At 45.2% G+C, this 17,653-nt stretch overlaps 13 non-coding genes across 13 annotated transcripts; all 13 read left to right on the top strand.

Moving 5' to 3' along the window:
- Positions 1-824: 824 nt before the first annotated feature.
- On the top strand, positions 825-1,015 carry LOC141226786 (U2 spliceosomal RNA). Its single transcript, XR_012293910.1, has one exon. It is a non-coding gene; the product is annotated as a U2 spliceosomal RNA (small nuclear RNA).
- A 1,122-nt stretch (positions 1,016-2,137) lies between these two features.
- On the top strand, positions 2,138-2,328 carry LOC141226785 (U2 spliceosomal RNA). Its single transcript, XR_012293909.1, has one exon. It is a non-coding gene; the product is annotated as a U2 spliceosomal RNA (small nuclear RNA).
- A 1,121-nt stretch (positions 2,329-3,449) lies between these two features.
- Positions 3,450-3,640, top strand: LOC141226783 (U2 spliceosomal RNA). Its single transcript, XR_012293907.1, has one exon. It is a non-coding gene; the product is annotated as a U2 spliceosomal RNA (small nuclear RNA).
- A 1,120-nt stretch (positions 3,641-4,760) lies between these two features.
- On the top strand, positions 4,761-4,951 carry LOC141226074 (U2 spliceosomal RNA). Its single transcript, XR_012293303.1, has one exon. It is a non-coding gene; the product is annotated as a U2 spliceosomal RNA (small nuclear RNA).
- A 1,120-nt stretch (positions 4,952-6,071) lies between these two features.
- LOC141226782 (U2 spliceosomal RNA) lies at positions 6,072-6,262 on the top strand. Its single transcript, XR_012293906.1, has one exon. It is a non-coding gene; the product is annotated as a U2 spliceosomal RNA (small nuclear RNA).
- Positions 6,263-7,382: 1,120 nt separating this feature from the next.
- LOC141226073 (U2 spliceosomal RNA) lies at positions 7,383-7,573 on the top strand. The gene has a single exon (XR_012293302.1). It is a non-coding gene; the product is annotated as a U2 spliceosomal RNA (small nuclear RNA).
- Positions 7,574-8,692: 1,119 nt separating this feature from the next.
- LOC141226781 (U2 spliceosomal RNA) lies at positions 8,693-8,883 on the top strand. Its single transcript, XR_012293905.1, has one exon. It is a non-coding gene; the product is annotated as a U2 spliceosomal RNA (small nuclear RNA).
- A 1,120-nt stretch (positions 8,884-10,003) lies between these two features.
- LOC141226780 (U2 spliceosomal RNA) lies at positions 10,004-10,194 on the top strand. Its single transcript, XR_012293904.1, has one exon. It is a non-coding gene; the product is annotated as a U2 spliceosomal RNA (small nuclear RNA).
- A 1,121-nt stretch (positions 10,195-11,315) lies between these two features.
- Positions 11,316-11,506, top strand: LOC141226779 (U2 spliceosomal RNA). Its single transcript, XR_012293903.1, has one exon. It is a non-coding gene; the product is annotated as a U2 spliceosomal RNA (small nuclear RNA).
- Positions 11,507-12,627: 1,121 nt separating this feature from the next.
- Positions 12,628-12,818, top strand: LOC141226219 (U2 spliceosomal RNA). The gene has a single exon (XR_012293443.1). It is a non-coding gene; the product is annotated as a U2 spliceosomal RNA (small nuclear RNA).
- Positions 12,819-13,939: 1,121 nt separating this feature from the next.
- LOC141226778 (U2 spliceosomal RNA) lies at positions 13,940-14,130 on the top strand. Its single transcript, XR_012293902.1, has one exon. It is a non-coding gene; the product is annotated as a U2 spliceosomal RNA (small nuclear RNA).
- A 1,120-nt stretch (positions 14,131-15,250) lies between these two features.
- LOC141226776 (U2 spliceosomal RNA) lies at positions 15,251-15,441 on the top strand. The gene has a single exon (XR_012293901.1). It is a non-coding gene; the product is annotated as a U2 spliceosomal RNA (small nuclear RNA).
- A 1,122-nt stretch (positions 15,442-16,563) lies between these two features.
- Positions 16,564-16,754, top strand: LOC141226115 (U2 spliceosomal RNA). Its single transcript, XR_012293342.1, has one exon. It is a non-coding gene; the product is annotated as a U2 spliceosomal RNA (small nuclear RNA).
- Positions 16,755-17,653: the final 899 nt, after the last annotated feature.

Below are 17,653 nucleotides of genomic sequence, written 5' to 3'. Positions count from 1 at the left end.
AACTACAGGTGGTGAGATAAGCTGCACAATATAATTGACCTTTCAGTATATTGTTGCACACACACCATCTATTTAGCAAATGCCCTTGTTATCAACAGCAGCCTTTTAAACTCACCTGAGCTAACAGGTATGTGAGCTGGTTACTCTGCTGCGCTTAAAATTTCTTTTTTGGTTTGCTACAATGCCTTTTCTGAAACGTTGTCTCCCTCTGCTGGAACACTGACTTCTTTCATTTAATGCCTGCAGACTATAAAAGAGAAACCAACCCAAAAAGTTTGGTTGATTAGTCTGTGGCATTCTTTTAAACTGTTGCTTATGGCGGTCTCTGTGAGCTTCTCAGTGACATTCAGCCATCCAGGTATCCCGCCTGCAGTAGACGGAATGTGGCAATGGAACGCTGGCTGCGCGTGTCATAATAGGCTCTGAGCCTTTATATACCTGCGCACAGCAGCAGCCACCTTCAGTCTGCTGCTGGACAGCCAGCAGCAGCAGCAGCAGCAGGAGAGGTAATTAATCAGCAACCCTCCTGCTAAGGGTAGACAGCTGCTCGTTCCACCCCCCCCCGCCTTAATTCGTTCTCCTCCCTTCCAACGGTGTTGAGGCGGGTGGGAACAGCCGGGGGTTGAGGGTACTGTGCTAAAAGAGGTGGAGTTATGCAGATCTAAAACGCGTGGATTGCAGCAGCAGCAAGCCGAAAAGTGCAGGCATGTGAGGGATCTAGAGGTTGACAGCATGTATTCTTAACGGGAGTCCAGGTGGCCATCTCCACAAATGGACTTTTCAGAATCCTTGGGTGGCACCGTAGTCGGAAACCAATTCTGGTTATCGCTTCTCGGCCTTTTGGCTAAGATCAAGTGTAGTATCTGTTCTTATCAGTTTAATATCTGATACGTCCCCTATCTGGGGACCATATATTAAATGGATTTTTAGAACAGGGAGATGGAAAAAGAGCTTGCTCTGTCCACTCCACGCATTGACCTGGTATTGCAGTATCTCCAGGACCGGTGCACCCCTTCTTTAATGCAGTTTCTAAAATCAGAAAGAATTGAATTCAATGCTTTTTGTTCATTTTGCTTGTTTGTCGGATTTTGGGATGGACTCTTTGGCTTTGCTTTTCTTCTCCTCATTGGATTTTTCATGTTAAAAGTTGCAGAAGCCAGATGACAAGCTCATTTTGGTTCAACTTCAGCAACTGTGCATTGCATTGCCATGTAATGTAATGTAATGCAATGCTATCTATCTAGCTCTCCCTCTATACTTCCTTTTGGATAAACAGACATATTAGGCAAGCATTTTGGAGCTTTCACCTAAATAACTACAGGTGGTGAGATAAGCTGCACAATATAATTGACCTTTCAGTATATTGTTGCACACACACCATCTATTTAGCAAATGCCCTTGTTATCAACAGCAGCCTTTTAAACTCACCTGAGCTAACAGGTATGTGAGCTGGTTACTCTGCTGCGCTTAAAATTTCTTTTTTGGTTTGCTACAATGCCTTTTCTGAAACGTTGTCTCCCTCTGCTGGAACACTGACTTCTTTCATTTAATGCCTGCAGACTATAAAAGAGAAACCAACCCAAAAAGTTTGGTTGATTAGTCTGTGGCATTCTTTTAAACTGTTGCTTATGGCGGTCTCTGTGAGCTTCTCAGTGACATTCAGCCATCCAGGTATCCCGCCTGCAGTAGACGGAATGTGGCAATGGAACGCTGGCTGCGCGTGTCATAATAGGCTCTGAGCCTTTATATACCTGCGCACAGCAGCAGCCACCTTCAGTCTGCTGCTGGACAGCCAGCAGCAGCAGCAGCAGGAGAGGTAATTAATCAGCAACCCTCCTGCTAAGGGTAGACAGCTGCTCGTTCCACCCCCCCCCCCCGCCTTAATTGGTTCTCCTCCCTTCCAACGGTGTTGAGGCGGGTGGGAACAGCCGGGGGTTGAGGGTACTGTGCTAAAAGAGGTGGAGTTATGCAGATCTAAAACGCGTGGATTGCAGCAGCAGCAAGCCGAAAAGTGCAGGCATGTGAGGGATCTAGAGGTTGACAGCATGTCTTCTTAACGGGAGTCCAGGTGGCCATCTCCACAAATGGACTTTTCAGAATCCTTGGGTGGCACCGTAGTCGGAAACCAATTCTGGTTATCGCTTCTCGGCCTTTTGGCTAAGATCAAGTGTAGTATCTGTTCTTATCAGTTTAATATCTGATACGTCCCCTATCTGGGGACCATATATTAAATGGATTTTTAGAACAGGGAGATGGAAAAAGAGCTTGCTCTGTCCACTCCACGCATTGACCTGGTATTGCAGTATCTCCAGGACCGGTGCACCCCTTCTTTAATGCAGTTTCTAAAATCAGAAAGAATTGAATTCAATGCTTTTTGTTCATTTTGCTTGTTTGTCGGATTTTGGGATGGACTCTTTGGCTTTGCCTTTCTTCTCCTCATTGGATTTTTCATGTTAAAAGTTGCAGAAGCCAGATGACAAGCTCATTTTGGTTCAACTTCAGCAACTGTGCATTGCATTGCCATGTAATGTAATGTAATGCAATGCTATCTATCTAGCTCTCCCTCTATACTTCCTTTTGGATAAACAGACATATTAGGCAAGCATTTTGGAGCTTTCACCTAAATAACTACAGGTGGTGAGATAAGCTGCACAATATAATTGACCTTTCAGTATATTGTTGCACACACACCATCTATTTAGCAAATGCCCTTGTTATCAACAGCAGCCTTTTAAACTCACCTGAGCTAACAGGTATGTGAGCTGGTTACTCTGCTGCGCTTAAAATTTCTTTTTTGGTTTGCTACAATGCCTTTTCTGAAACGTTGTCTCCCTCTGCTGGAACACTGACTTCTTTCATTTAATGCCTGCAGACTATAAAAGAGAAACCAACCCAAAAAGTTTGGTTGATTAGTCTGTGGCATTCTTTTAAACTGTTGCTTATGGCGGTCTCTGTGAGCTTCTCAGTGACATTCAGCCATCCAGGTATCCCGCCTGCAGTAGACGGAATGTGGCAATGGAACGCTGGCTGCGCGTGTCATAATAGGCTCTGAGCCTTTATATACCTGCGCACAGCAGCAGCCACCTTCAGTCTGCTGCTGGACAGCCAGCAGCAGCAGCAGCAGGAGAGGTAATTAATCAGCAACCCTCCTGCTAAGGGTAGACAGCTGCTCGTTCCACCCCCCCCCCCGCCTTAATTGGTTCTCCTCCCTTCCAACGGTGTTGAGGCGGGTGGGAACAGCCGGGGGTTGAGGGTACTGTGCTAAAAGAGGTGGAGTTATGCAGATCTAAAACGCGTGGATTGCAGCAGCAGCAAGCCGAAAAGTGCAGGCATGTGAGGGATCTAGAGGTTGACAGCATGTCTTCTTAACGGGAGTCCAGGTGGCCATCTCCACAAATGGACTTTTCAGAATCCTTGGGTGGCACCGTAGTCGGAAACCAATTCTGGTTATCGCTTCTCGGCCTTTTGGCTAAGATCAAGTGTAGTATCTGTTCTTATCAGTTTAATATCTGATACGTCCCCTATCTGGGGACCATATATTAAATGGATTTTTAGAACAGGGAGATGGAAAAAGAGCTTGCTCTGTCCACTCCACGCATTGACCTGGTATTGCAGTATCTCCAGGACCGGTGCACCCCTTCTTTAATGCAGTTTCTAAAATCAGAAAGAATTGAATTCAATGCTTTTTGTTCATTTTGCTTGTTTGTCGGATTTTGGGATGGACTCTTTGGCTTTGCTTTTCTTCTCCTCATTGGATTTTTCATGTTAAAAGTTGCAGAAGCCAGATGACAAGCTCATTTTGGTTCAACTTCAGCAACTGTGCATTGCATTGCCATGTAATGTAATGTAATGCAATGCTATCTATCTAGCTCTCCCTCTATACTTCCTTTTGGATAAACAGACATATTAGGCAAGCATTTTGGAGCTTTCACCTAAATAACTACAGGTGGTGAGATAAGCTGCACAATATAATTGACCTTTCAGTATATTGTTGCACACACACCATCTATTTAGCAAATGCCCTTGTTATCAACAGCAGCCTTTTAAACTCACCTGAGCTAACAGGTATGTGAGCTGGTTACTCTGCTGCGCTTAAAATTTCTTTTTTGGTTTGCTACAATGCCTTTTCTGAAACGTTGTCTCCCTCTGCTGGAACACTGACTTCTTTCATTTAATGCCTGCAGACTATAAAAGAGAAACCAACCCAAAAAGTTTGGTTGATTAGTCTGTGGCATTCTTTTAAACTGTTGCTTATGGCGGTCTCTGTGAGCTTCTCAGTGACATTCAGCCATCCAGGTATCCCGCCTGCAGTAGACGGAATGTGGCAATGGAACGCTGGCTGCGCGTGTCATAATAGGCTCTGAGCCTTTATATACCTGCGCACAGCAGCAGCCACCTTCAGTCTGCTGCTGGACAGCCAGCAGCAGCAGCAGCAGGAGAGGTAATTAATCAGCAACCCTCCTGCTAAGGGTAGACAGCTGCTCGTTCCACCCCCCCCCCGCCTTATTTGGTTCTCCTCCCTTCCAACGGTGTTGAGGCGGGTGGGAACAGCCGGGGGTTGAGGGTACTGTGCTAAAAGAGGTGAAGTTATGCAGATCTAAAACGCGTGGATTGCAGCAGCAGCAAGCCGAAAAGTGCAGGCATGTGAGGTATCTAGAGGTTGACAGCATGTCTTCTTAACGGGAGTCCAGGTGGCCATCTCCACAAATGGACTTTTCAGAATCCTTGGGTGGCACCGTAGTCGGAAACCAATTCTGGTTATCGCTTCTCGGCTTTTTGGCTAAGATCAAGTGTAGTATCTGTTCTTATCAGTTTAATATCTGATACGTCCCCTATCTGGGGACCATATATTAAATGGATTTTTAGAACAGGGAGATGGAAAAAGAGCTTGCTCTGTCCACTCCACGCATTGACCTGGTATTGCAGTATCTCCAGGACCGGTGCACCCCTTCTTTAATGCAGTTTCTAAAATCAGAAAGAATTGAATTCAATGCTTTTTGTTCAATTTGCTTGTTTGTCGGATTTTGGGATGGACTCTTTGGCTTTGCTTTTCTTCTCCTCATTGGATTTTTCATGTTAAAAGTTGCAGAAGCCAGATGACAAGCTCATTTTGGTTCAACTTCAGCAACTGTGCATTGCATTGCCATGTAATGTAATGTAATGCAATGCTATCTATCTAGCTCTCCCTCTATACTTCCTTTTGGATAAACAGACATATTAGGCAAGCATTTTGGAGCTTTCACCTAAATAACTACAGGTGGTGAGATAAGCTGCACAATATAATTGACCTTTCAGTATATTGTTGCACACACACCATCTATTTAGCAAATGCCCTTGTTATCAACAGCAGCCTTTTAAACTCACCTGAGCTAACAGGTATGTGAGCTGGTTACTCTGCTGCGCTTAAAATTTCTTTTTTCGTTTGCTACAATGCCTTTTCTGAAACGTTGTCTCCCTCTGCTGGAACACTGACTTCTTTCATTTAATGCCTGCAGACTATAAAAGAGAAACCAACCCAAAAAGTTTGGTTGATTAGTCTGTGGCATTCTTTTAAACTGTTGCTTATGGCGGTCTCTGTGAGCTTCTCAGTGACATTCAGCCATCCAGGTATCCCGCCTGCAGTAGACGGAATGTGGCAATGGAACGCTGGCTGCGCGTGTCATCATAGGCTCTGAGCCTTTATATACCTGCGCACAGCAGCAGCCACCTTCAGTCTGCTGCTGGACAGCCAGCAGCAGCAGCAGCAGGAGAGGTAATTAATGAGCAACCCTCCTGCTAAGGGTAGACAGCTGCTCGTTCCACCCCCCCCCCGCCTTAATTGGTTCTCCTCCCTTCCAACGGTGTTGAGGCGGGTGGGAACAGCCGGGGGTTGAGGGTACTGTGCTAAAAGAGGTGGAGTTATGCAGATCTAAAACGCGTGGATTGCAGCAGCAGCAAGCCGAAAAGTGCAGGCATGTGAGGGATCTAGAGGTTGACAGCATGTCTTCTTAACGGGAGTCCAGGTGGCCATCTCCACAAATGGACTTTTCAGAATCCTTGGGTGGCACCGTAGTCGGAAACCAATTCTGGTTATCGCTTCTCGGCCTTTTGGCTAAGATCAAGTGTAGTATCTGTTCTTATCAGTTTAATATCTGATACGTCCCCTATCTGGGGACCATATATTAAATGGATTTTTAGAACAGGGAGATGGAAAAAGAGCTTGCTCTGTCCACTCCACGCATTGACCTGGTATTGCAGTATCTCCAGGACCGGTGCACCCCTTCTTTAATGCAGTTTCTAAAATCAGAAAGAATTGAATTCAATGCTTTTTGTTCATTTTGCTTGTTTGTCGGATTTTGGGATGGACTCTTTGGCTTTGCTTTTCTTCTCCTCATTGGATTTTTCATGTTAAAAGTTGCAGAAGCCAGATGACAAGCTCATTTTGGTTCAACTTCAGCAACTGTGCATTGCATTGCCATGTAATGTAATGTAATGCAATGCTATCTATCTAGCTCTCCCTCTATACTTCCTTTTGGATAAACAGAAATATTAGGCAAGCATTTTGGAGCTTTCACCTAAATAACTACAGGTGGTGAGATAAGCTGCACAATATAATTGACCTTTCAGTATATTGTTGCACACACACCATCTATTTAGCAAATGCCCTTGTTATCAACAGCAGCCTTTTAAACTCACCTGAGCTAACAGGTATGTGAGCTGGTTACTCTGCTGCGCTTAAAATTTCTTTTTTGGTTTGCTACAATGCCTTTTCTGAAACGTTGTCTCCCTCTGCTGGAACACTGACTTCTTTCATTTAATGCCTGCAGACTATAAAAGAGAAACCAACCCAAAAAGTTTGGTTGATTAGTCTGTGGCATTCTTTTAAACTGTTGCTTATGGCGGTCTCTGTGAGCTTCTCAGTGACATTCAGCCATCCAGGTATCCCGCCTGCAGTAGACGGAATGTGGCAATGGAACGCTGGCTGCGCGTGTCATAATAGGCTCTGAGCCTTTATATACCTGCGCACAGCAGCAGCCACCTTCAGTCTGCTGCTGGACAGCCAGCAGCAGCAGCAGCAGGAGAGGTAATTAATCAGCAACCCTCCTGCCAAGGGTAGACAGCTGCTCGTTCCACCCCCCCCCTGCCTTAATTGGTTCTCCTCCCTTCCAACGGTGTTGAGGCGGGTGGGAACAGCCGAGGGTTGAGGGTACTGTGCTAAAAGAGGTGGAGTTATGCAGATCTAAAACGCGTGGATTGCAGCAGCAGCAAGCCGAAAAGTGCAGGCATGTGAGGGATCTAGAGGTTGACAGCATGTCTTCTTAACGGGAGTCCAGGTGGCCATCTCCACAAATGGACTTTTCAGAATCCTTGGGTGGCACCGTAGTCGGAAACCAATTCTGGTTATCGCTTCTCGGCTTTTTGGCTAAGATCAAGTGTAGTATCTGTTCTTATCAGTTTAATATCTGATACGTCCCCTATCTGGGGACCATATATTAAATGGATTTTTAGAACAGGGAGATGGAAAAAGAGCTTGCTCTGTCCACTCCACGCATTGACCTGGTATTGCAGTATCTCCAGGACCGGTGCACCCCTTCTTTAATGCAGTTTCTAAAATCAGAAAGAATTGAATTCAATGCTTTTTGTTCATTTTGCTTGTTTGTCGGATTTTGGGATGGACTCTTTGGCTTTGCTTTTCTTCTCCTCATTGGATTTTTCATGTTAAAAGTTGCAGAAGACAGGTGACAAGCTCATTTTGGTTCAACTTCAGCAACTGTGCATTGCATTGCCATGTAATGTAATGTAATGCAATGCTATCTATCTAGCTCTCCCTCTATACTTCCTTTTGGATAAACAGACATATTAGGCAAGCATTTTGGAGCTTTCACCTAAATAACTACAGGTGGTGAGATAAGCTGCACAATATAATTGACCTTTCAGTATATTGTTGCACACACACCATCTATTTAGCAAATGCCCTTGTTATCAACAGCAGCCTTTTAAACTCACCTGAGCTAACAGGTATGTGAGCTGGTTACTCTGCTGCGCTTAAAATTTCTTTTTTCGTTTGCTACAATGCCTTTTCTGAAACGTTGTCTCCCTCTGCTGGAACACTGACTTCTTTCATTTAATGCCTGCAGACTATAAAAGAGAAACCAACCCAAAAAGTTTGGTTGATTAGTCTGTGGCATTCTTTTAAACTGTTGCTTATGGCGGTCTCTGTGAGCTTCTCAGTGACATTCAGCCATCCAGGTATCCCGCCTGCAGTAGACGGAATGTGGCAATGGAACGCTGGCTGCGCGTGTCATAATAGGCTCTGAGCCTTTATATACCTGCGCACAGCAGCAGCCACCTTCAGTCTGCTGCTGGACAGCCAGCAGCAGCAGCAGCAGGAGAGGTAATTAATCAGCAACCCTCCTGCTAAGGGTAGACAGCTGCTCGTTCCACCCCCCCCCGCCTTAATTGGTTCTCCTCCCTTCCAACGGTGTTGAGGCGGGTGGGAACAGCCGGGGGTTGAGGGTACTGTGCTAAAAGAGGTGGAGTTATGCAGATCTAAAACGCGTGGATTGCAGCAGCAGCAAGCCGAAAAGTGCAGGCATGTGAGGGATCTAGAGGTTGACAGCATGTCTTCTTAACGGGAGTCCAGGTGGCCATCTCCACAAATGGACTTTTCAGAATCCTTGGGTGGCACCGTAGTCGGAAACCAATTCTGGTTATCGCTTCTCGGCCTTTTGGCTAAGATCAAGTGTAGTATCTGTTCTTATCAGTTTAATATCTGATACGTCCCCTATCTGGGGACCATATATTAAATGGATTTTTAGAACAGGGAGATGGAAAAAGAGCTTGCTCTGTCCACTCCACGCATTGACCTGGTATTGCAGTATCTCCAGGACCGGTGCACCCCTTCTTTAATGCAGTTTCTAAAATCAGAAAGAATTGAATTCAATGCTTTTTGTTCATTTTGCTTGTTTGTCGGATTTTGGGATGGACTCTTTGGCTTTGCTTTTCTTCTCCTCATTGGATTTTTCATGTTAAAAGTTGCAGAAGCCAGATGACAAGCTCATTTTGGTTCAACTTCAGCAACTGTGCATTGCATTGCCATGTAATGTAATGTAATGCAATGCTATCTATCTAGCTCTCCCTCTATACTTCCTTTTGGATAAACAGACATATTAGGCAAGCATTTTGGAGCTTTCACCTAAATAACTACAGGTGGTGAGATAAGCTGCACAATATAATTGACCTTTCAGTATATTGTTGCACACACACCATCTATTTAGCAAATGCCCTTGTTATCAACAGCAGCCTTTTAAACTCACCTGAGCTAACAGGTATGTGAGCTGGTTACTCTGCTGCGCTTAAAATTTCTTTTTTGGTTTGCTACAATGCCTTTTCTGAAACGTTGTCTCCCTCTGCTGGAACACTGACTTCTTTCATTTAATGCCTGCAGACTATAAAAGAGAAACCAACCCAAAAAGTTTGGTTGATTAGTCTGTGGCATTCTTTTAAACTGTTGCTTATGGCGGTCTCTGTGAGCTTCTCAGTGACATTCAGCCATCCAGGTATCCCGCCTGCAGTAGACGGAATGTGGCAATGGAACGCTGGCTGCGCGTGTCATAATAGGCTCTGAGCCTTTATATACCTGCGCACAGCAGCAGCCACCTTCAGTCTGCTGCTGGACAGCCAGCAGCAGCAGCAGCAGGAGAGGTAATTAATCAGCAACCCTCCTGCTAAGGGTAGACAGCTGCTCGTTCCACCCCCCCCCCGCCTTAATTGGTTCTCCTCCCTTCCAACGGTGTTGAGGCGGGTGGGAACAGCCGGGGGTTGAGGGTACTGTGCTAAAAGAGGTGGAGTTATGCAGATCTAAAACGCGTGGATTGCAGCAGCAGCAAGCCGAAAAGTGCAGGCATGTGAGGGATCTAGAGGTTGACAGCATGTCTTCTTAACGGGAGTCCAGGTGGCCATCTCCACAAATGGACTTTTCAGAATCCTTGGGTGGCACCGTAGTCGGAAACCAATTCTGGTTATCGCTTCTCGGCCTTTTGGCTAAGATCAAGTGTAGTATCTGTTCTTATCAGTTTAATATCTGATACGTCCCCTATCTGGGGACCATATATTAAATGGATTTTTAGAACAGGGAGATGGAAAAAGAGCTTGCTCTGTCCACTCCACGCATTGACCTGGTATTGCAGTATCTCCAGGACCGGTGCACCCCTTCTTTAATGCAGTTTCTAAAATCAGAAAGAATTGAATTCAATGCTTTTTGTTCATTTTGCTTGTTTGTCGGATTTTGGGATGGACTCTTTGGCTTTGCTTTTCTTCTCCTCATTGGATTTTTCATGTTAAAAGTTGCAGAAGCCAGATGACAAGCTCATTTTGGTTCAACTTCAGCAACTGTGCATTGCATTGCCATGTAATGTAATGTAATGCAATGCTATCTATCTAGCTCTCCCTCTATACTTCCTTTTGGATAAACAGACATATTAGGCAAGCATTTTGGAGCTTTCACCTAAATAACTACAGGTGGTGAGATAAGCTGCACAATATAATTGACCTTTCAGTATATTGTTGCACACACACCATCTATTTAGCAAATGCCCTTGTTATCAACAGCAGCCTTTTAAACTCACCTGAGCTAACAGGTATGTGAGCTGGTTACTCTGCTGCGCTTAAAATTTCTTTTTTGGTTTGCTACAATGCCTTTTCTGAAACGTTGTCTCCCTCTGCTGGAACACTGACTTCTTTAATTTAATGCCTGCAGACTATAAAAGAGAAACCAACCCAAAAAGTTTGGTTGATTAGTCTGTGGCATTCTTTTAAACTGTTGCTTATGGCGGTCTCTGTGAGCTTCTCAGTGACATTCAGCCATCCAGGTATCCCGCCTGCAGTAGACGGAATGTGGCAATGGAACGCTGGCTGCGCGTGTCATAATAGGCTCTGAGCCTTTATATACCTGCGCACAGCAGCAGCCACCTTCAGTCTGCTGCTGGACAGCCAGCAGCAGCAGCAGCAGGAGAGGTAATTAATCAGCAACCCTCCTGCTAAGGGTAGACAGCTGCTCGTTCCACCCCCCCCCCCGCCTTAATTGGTTCTCCTCCCTTCCAACGGTGTTGAGGCGGGTGGGAACAGCCGGGGGTTGAGGGTACTGTGCTAAAAGAGGTGGAGTTATGCAGATCTAAAACGCGTGGATTGCAGCAGCAGCAAGCCGAAAAGTGCAGGCATGTGAGGGATCTAGAGGTTGACAGCATGTCTTCTTAACGGGAGTCCAGGTGGCCATCTCCACAAATGGACTTTTCAGAATCCTTGGGTGGCACCGTAGTCGGAAACCAATTCTGGTTATCGCTTCTCGGCCTTTTGGCTAAGATCAAGTGTAGTATCTGTTCTTATCAGTTTAATATCTGATACGTCCCCTATCTGGGGACCATATATTAAATGGATTTTTAGAACAGGGAGATGGAAAAAGAGCTTGCTCTGTCCACTCCACGCATTGACCTGGTATTGCAGTATCTCCAGGACCGGTGCACCCCTTCTTTAATGCAGTTTCTAAAATCAGAAAGAATTGAATTCAATGCTTTTTGTTCATTTTGCTTGTTTGTCGGATTTTGGGATGGACTCTTTGGCTGTGCTTTTCTTCTCCTCATTGGATTTTTCATGTTAAAAGTTGCAGAAGCCAGATGACAAACTCATTTTGGTTCAACTTCAGCAACTGTGCATTGCATTGCCATGTAATGTAATGTAATGCAATGCTATCTATCTAGCTCTCCCTCTATACTTCCTTTTGGATAAACAGACATATTAGGCAAGCATTTTGGAGCTTTCACCTAAATAACTACAGGTGGTGAGATAAGCTGCACAATATAATTGACCTTTCAGTATATTGTTGCACACACACCATCTATTTAGCAAATGCCCTTGTTATCAACAGCAGCCTTTTAAACTCACCTGAGCTAACAGGTATGTGAGCTGGTTACTCTGCTGCGCTTAAAATTTCTTTTTTGGTTTGCTACAATGCCTTTTCTGAAACGTTGTCTCCCTCTGCTGGAACACTGACTTCTTTCATTTAATGCCTGCAGACTATAAAAGAGAAACCAACCCAAAAAGTTTGGTTGATTAGTCTGTGGCATTCTTTTAAACTGTTGCCTATGGCGGTCTCTGTGAGCTTCTCAGTGACATTCAGCCATCCAGGTATCCCGCCTGCAGTAGACGGAATGTGGCAATGGAACGCTGGCTGCGCGTGTCATAATAGGCTCTGAGCCTTTATATACCTGCGCACAGCAGCAGCCACCTTCAGTCTGCTGCTGGACAGCCAGCAGCAGCAGCAGCAGGAGATGTAATTAATCAGCAACCCTCCTGCTAAGGGTAGACAGCTGCTCGTTCCACCCCCCCCCCCGCCTTAATTGGTTCTCCTCCCTTCCAACGGTGTTGAGGCGGGTGGGAACAGCCGGGGGTTGAGGGTACTGTGCTAAAAGAGGTGGAGTTATGCAGATCTAAAACGCGTGGATTGCAGCAGCAGCAAGCCGAAAAGTGCAGGCATGTGAGGGATCTAGAGGTTGACAGCATGTCTTCTTAACGGGAGTCCAGGTGGCCATCTCCACAAATGGACTTTTCAGAATCCTTGGGTGGCACCGTAGTCGGAAACCAATTCTGGTTATCGCTTATCGGCCTTTTGGCTAAGATCAAGTGTAGTATCTGTTCTTATCAGTTTAATATCTGATACGTCCCCTATCTGGGGACCATATATTAAATGGATTTTTAGAACAGGGAGATGGAAAAAGAGCTTGCTCTGTCCACTCCACGCATTGACCTGGTATTGCAGTATCTCCAGGACCGGTGCACCCCTTCTTTAATGCAGTTTCTAAAATCAGAAAGAATTGAATTCAATGCTTTTTGTTCATTTTGCTTGTTTGTCGGATTTTGGGATGGACTCTTTGGCTTTGCTTTTCTTCTCCTCATTGGATTTTTCATGTTAAAAGTTGCAGAAGCCAGATGACAAGCTCATTTTGGTTCAACTTCAGCAACTGTGCATTGCATTGCCATGTAATGTAATGTAATGCAATGCTATCTATCTAGCTCTCCCTCTATACTTCCTTTTGGATAAACAGACATATTAGGCAAGCATTTTGGAGCTTTCACCTAAATAACTACAGGTGGTGAGATAAGCTGCACAATATAATTGACCTTTCAGTATATTGTTGCACACACACCATCTATTTAGCAAATGCCCTTGTTATCAACAGCAGCCTTTTAAACTCACCTGAGCTAACAGGTATGTGAGCTGGTTACTCTGCTGCGCTTAAAATTTCTTTTTTGGTTTGCTACAATGCCTTTTCTGAAACGTTGTCTCCCTCTGCTGGAACACTGACTTCTTTCATTTAATGCCTGCAGACTATAAAAGAGAAACCAACCCAAAAAGTTTGGTTGATTAGTCTGTGGCATTCTTTTAAACTGTTGCTTATGGCGGTCTCTGTGAGCTTCTCAGTGACATTCAGCCATCCAGGTATCCCGCCTGCAGTAGACGGAATGTGGCAATGGAACGCTGGCTGCGCGTGTCATAATAGGCTCTGAGCCTTTATATACCTGCGCACAGCAGTAGCCACCTTCAGTCTGCTGCTGGACAGCCAGCAGTAGCAGCAGCAGGAGAGGTAATTAATCAGCAACCCTCCTGCTAAGGGTAGACAGCTGCTCGTTCCACCCCCCCCCCCGCCTTAATTGGTTCTCCTCCCTTCCAACGGTGTTGAGGCGGGTGGGAACAGCCGGGGGTTGAGGGTACTGTGCTAAAAGAGGTGGAGTTATGCAGATCTAAAACGCGTGGATTGCAGCAGCAGCAAGCCAAAAAGTGCAGGCATGTGAGGGATCTAGAGGTTGACAGCATGTCTTCTTAACGGGAGTCCAGGTGGCCATCTCCACAAATGGACTTTTCAGAATCCTTGGGTGGCACCGTAGTCAGAAACCAATTCTGGTTATCGCTTCTCGGCCTTTTGGCTAAGATCAAGTGTAGTATCTGTTCTTATCAGTTTAATATCTGATACGTCCCCTATCTGGGGACCATATATTAAATGGATTTTTAGAACAGGGAGATGGAAAAAGAGCTTGCTCTGTCCACTCCACGCATTGACCTGGTATTGCAGTATCTCCAGGACCGGTGCACCCCTTCTTTAATGCAGTTTCTAAAATCAGAAAGAATTGAATTCAATGCTTTTTGTTCATTTTGCTTGTTTGTCGGATTTTGGGATGGACTCTTTGGCTTTGCTTTTCTTCTCCTCATTGGATTTTTCATGTTAAAAGTTGCAGAAGCCAGATGACAAGCTCATTTTGGTTCAACTTCAGCAACTGTGCATTGCATTGCCATGTAATGTAATGTAATGCAATGCTATCTATCTAGCTCTCCCTCTATACTTCCTTTTGGATAAACAGACATATTAGGCAAGCATTTTGGAGCTTTCATCTAAATAACTACAGGTGGTGAGATAAGCTGCACAATATAATTGACCTTTCAGTATATTGTTGCACACACACCATCTATTTAGCAAATGCCCTTGTTATCAACAGCAGCCTTTTAAACTCACCTGAGCTAACAGGTATGTGAGCTGGTTACTCTGCTGCGCTTAAAATTTCTTTTTTGGTTTGCTACAATGCCTTTTCTGAAACGTTGTCTCCCTCTGCTGGAACACTGACTTCTTTCATTTAATGCCTGCAGACTATAAAAGAGAAACCAACCCAAAAAGTTTGGTTGATTAGTCTGTGGCATTCTTTTAAACTGTTGCTTATGGCGGTCTCTGTGAGCTTCTCAGTGACATTCAGCCATCCAGGTATCCCGCCTGCAGTAGACGGAATGTGGCAATGGAACGCTGGCTGCGCGTGTCATAATAGGCTCTGAGCCTTTATATACCTGCGCACAGCAGCAGCCACCTTCAGTCTGCTGCTGGACAGCCAGCAGCAGCAGCAGCAGGAGAGGTAATTAATCAGCAACCCTCCTGCTAAGGGTAGACAGCTGCTCGTTCCACCCCCCCCCCGCCTTAATTGGTTCTCCTCCCTTCCAACGGTGTTGAGGCGGGTGGGAACAGCCGGGGGTTGAGGGTACTGTGCTAAAAGAGGTGGAGTTATGCAGATCTAAAACGCGTGGATTGCAGCAGCAGCAAGCCGAAAAGTGCAGGCATGTGAGGGATCTAGAGGTTGACAGCATGTCTTCTTAACGGGAGTCCAGGTGGCCATCTCCACAAATGGACTTTTCAGAATCCTTGGGTGGCACCGTAGTCGGAAACCAATTCTGGTTATCGCTTCTCGGCCTTTTGGCTAAGATCAAGTGTAGTATCTGTTCTTATCAGTTTAATATCTGATACGTCCCCTATCTGGGGACCATATATTAAATGGATTTTTAGAACAGGGAGATGGAAAAAGAGCTTGCTCTGTCCACTCCACGCATTGACCTGGTATTGCAGTATCTCCAGGACCGGTGCACCCCTTCTTTAATGCAGTTTCTAAAATCAGAAAGAATTGAATTCAATGCTTTTTGTTCATTTTGCTTGTTTGTCGGATTTTGGGATGGACTCTTTGGCTTTGCTTTTCTTCTCCTCATTGGATTTTTCATGTTAAAAGTTGCAGAAGCCAGATGACAAGCTCATTTTGGTTCAACTTCAGCAACTGTGCATTGCATTGCCATGTAATGTAATGTAATGCAATGCTATCTATCTAGCTCTCCCTCTATACTTCCTTTTGGATAAACAGACATATTAGGCAAGCATTTTGGAGCTTTCACCTAAATAACTACAGGTGGTGAGATAAGCTGCACAATATAATTGACCTTTCAGTATATTGTTGCACACACACCATCTATTTAGCAAATGCCCTTGTTATCAACAGCAGCCTTTTAAACTCACCTGAGCTAACAGGTATGTGAGCTGGTTACTCTGCTGCGCTTAAAATTTCTTTTTTGGTTTGCTACAATGCCTTTTCTGAAACGTTGTCTCCCTCTGCTGGAACACTGACTTCTTTCATTTAATGCCTGCAGACTATAAAAGAGAAACCAACCCAAAAAGTTTGGTTGATTAGTCTGTGGCATTCTTTTAAACTGTTGCTTATGGCGGTCTCTGTGAGCTTCTCAGTGACATTCAGCCATCCAGGTATCCCGCCTGCAGTAGACGGAATGTGGCAATGGAACGCTGGCTGCGCGTGTCATAATAGGCTCTGAGCCTTTATATACCTGCGCACAGCAGCAGCCACCTTCAGTCTGCTGCTGGACAGCCAGCAGCAGCAGCAGCAGGAGAGGTAATTAATCAGCAACCCTCCTGCTAAGGGTAGACAGCTGCTCGTTCCACCCCCCCCCCCCGCCTTAATTGGTTCTCCTCCCTTCCAACGGTGTTGAGGCGGGTGGGAACAGCCGGGGGTTGAGGGTACTGTGCTAAAAGAGGTGGAGTTATGCAGATCTAAAACGCGTGGATTGCAGCAGCAGCAAGCCGAAAAGTGCAGGCATGTGAGGGATCTAGAGGTTGACAGCATGTCTTCTTAACGGGAGTCCAGGTGGCCATCTCCACAAATGGACTTTTCAGAATCCTTGGGTGGCACCGTAGTCGGAAACCAATTCTGGTTATCGCTTCTCGGCCTTTTGGCTAAGATCAAGTGTAGTATCTGCTCTTATCAGTTTAATATCTGATACGTCCCCTATCTGGGGACCATATATTAAATGGATTTTTAGAACAGGGAGATGGAAAAAGAGCTTGCTCTGTCCACTCCACGCATTGACCTGGTATTGCAGTATCTCCAGGACCGGTGCACCCCTTCTTTAATGCAGTTTCTAAAATCAGAAAGAATTGAATTCAATGCTTTTTGTTCATTTTGCTTGTTTGTCGGATTTTGGGATGGACTCTTTGGCTTTGCTTTTCTTCTCCTCATTGGATTTTTCATGTTAAAAGTTGCAGAAGCCAGATGACAAGCTCATTTTGGTTCAACTTCAGCAACTGTGCATTGCATTGCCATGTAATGTAATGTAATGCAATGCTATCTATCTAGCTCTCCCTCTATACTTCCTTTTGGATAAACAGACATATTAGGCAAGCATTTTGGAGCTTTCACCTAAATAACTACAGGTGGTGAGATAAGCTGCACAATATAATTGACCTTTCAGTATATTGTTGCACACACACCATCTATTTAGCAAATGCCCTTGTTATCAACAGCAGCCTTTTAAACTCACCTGAGCTAACAGGTATGTGAGCTGGTTACTCTGCTGCGCTTAAAATTTCTTTTTTGGTTTGCTACAATGCCTTTTCTGAAACGTTGTCTCCCTCTGCTGGAACACTGACTTCTTTCATTTAATGCCTGCAGACTATAAAAGAGAAACCAACCCAAAAAGTTTGGTTGATTAGTCTGTGGCATTCTTTTAAACTGTTGCTTATGGCGGTCTCTGTGAGCTTCTCAGTGACATTCAGCCATCCAGGTATCCCGCCTGCAGTAGACGGAATGTGGCAATGGAACGCTGGCTGCGCGTGTCATAATAGGCTCTGAGCCTTTATATACCTGCGCACAGCAGCAGCCACCTTCAGTCTGCTGCTGGACAGCCAGCAGCAGCAGCAGGAGAGGTAATTAATCAGCAACCCTCCTGCTAAGGGTAGACAGCTGCTCGTTCCACCCCCCCCCCCGCCTTAATTGGTTCTCCTCCCTTCCAACGGTGTTGAGGCGG

This window comes from Phyllobates terribilis, unplaced genomic scaffold (genome assembly GCF_046119375.1).
Source record: "Phyllobates terribilis strain yellow unplaced genomic scaffold, ASM4611937v1 Scaffold_414__1_contigs__length_1644244, whole genome shotgun sequence".
In the NCBI taxonomy this organism is placed as follows: Eukaryota; Metazoa; Chordata; class Amphibia; order Anura; family Dendrobatidae; genus Phyllobates; species Phyllobates terribilis.
Note: the sequence above shows the minus strand (reverse complement) of the source record. Positions and strands in the feature narration are given on the sequence as shown.